The sequence below is a fragment of the Cucurbita maxima genome, unplaced genomic scaffold (genome assembly GCF_002738345.1).
Source record: "Cucurbita maxima cultivar Rimu unplaced genomic scaffold, Cmax_1.0 Cma_Scf03798, whole genome shotgun sequence".
NCBI classification, from domain to species: domain Eukaryota; kingdom Viridiplantae; phylum Streptophyta; class Magnoliopsida; order Cucurbitales; family Cucurbitaceae; genus Cucurbita; species Cucurbita maxima.
Window position 1 is genome coordinate 1 of NW_019275814.1, and position 1,546 is coordinate 1,546.

The window sequence follows — 1,546 nt, forward strand, 5'->3', positions numbered from 1 at the left end:
TATTTTTTTATTTTCACTATTATTGATGATGGGACATTAATAGGGTTTTATGATGTAAGAATCATGGGGATGTAGCTCAGATGGTAGAGCGCTCGCTTTGCATGTGAGAGGTACGGGGATCGATACCTCGCATCTCCAAAAATAAGATTATCTATTATTAAATATATTGTTTCTTTTCAAATTTTTCCTTATTCATGACCTGTTGTGTAGCAATATTTCTTCATTTTCACTATTATTGATGATGAAAAATTTAGGGTTTTGTGATGCAAAAATTGTGGGGATGTAGCTCAAATGGTAGAGCGCTCGCTTACCCCGCATCTCCAAAAGAAGGAAATGATTTTTTTCAGTATGAGTTAATTTAACATGTTATGTATAAGGTGGGTAGGAGAGAAAAAGAAAAGATACTTATATAAGGAGGACTTATATAAGGAGGACTTCTTCACTTCTTCAAAATTGCAATATCTGACCGATGAATATGATGGTCATTTATAGTTTGACTGAAAAGACCGTTCAATGGTATTTTAGATTAAAAAAACTTTTATGAGCTTTGTACCTTTGTTAGTGTTACTTTGTACCTTTGTTTGTATTACTTTGTACCTTTGTTAGTGTTACTTCCTACCTTTGTTTGTATTACAGTTGAAGAGTGAGAAGCAAGATTTGAAACCTTTTTCTAAATTGAGTCACTCCACAATCAAACTTGATCAAGGCTTGATTAAATATCTCAGATACAATCTACCACACGAATTGCATAAAACTTAAAAACGACAAAGATATGGTTAGATTTCTATAAGAGGTAACCTCTCAACTTGAGAGATCAATTTCATTGATCACAAATATGCTTTTACATAATAATTTGTGGGTATTTATAGTCTCCCCACAAAAAAAGTTAGTGCCCGTGATTTAATCTCGATCCCTTTAAATCTCCACAGAAGACGAAGTCAATTTGAGCATTACAAACTTTATGAAATTAAAATAATAAATAAAGTTTTCTAACCATTATGAAATGATGCTTGCAACTTCATCCGCTACTTCAACTGTGCAAATATTTACTTTTGAATCTCCAAATGGTATTGACTCAAACGAATCAGCTAGTAACACATGAAATGATGGTTGAACCTAGCCTATCCAATTTTGTAGATGAAGCATGAATGCTTGTTGAATCTTCTTGGCCTTGGGTTGTGTAAAATGTCTAGTTGGAACACCGTGATTTTTATCATCATCCCCCTCTTCAAAAGGATTCGTCCTCGAATCAAAAAAATCATCACCTACATCAAAAGAACTCAACTCAGTAACATTGAAAGTAGAATGTACACCGTGATTCTTATCATCATCCCCTCTTCAGGATTCGTCATCGAATCAGAAAAATCATCACCTTCAAAGGGACTCAACTTAGCAACATTGAAAGTAGAATGTATTGACAATTCTAAGGGAAGATCAATTTTATTGTTCCATGCAATAAGAACAATAAAATGAGTCATTTTACTAAATGTCTTACCTTTAGATCTATAGACACACTATCTATGCTTAACATTAAAATAAATGAACG

At 33.1% G+C, this 1,546-nt stretch overlaps 1 non-coding gene across 1 annotated transcript; it reads left to right on the forward strand.

Moving 5' to 3' along the window:
• The first annotated feature begins 65 nt into the window (after positions 1–65).
• TRNAA-UGC lies at positions 66–138 on the forward strand. Its single transcript has one exon. It is a non-coding gene; the product is annotated as a tRNA-Ala (tRNA).
• The last annotated feature ends 1,408 nt before the right edge of the window (positions 139–1,546 follow it).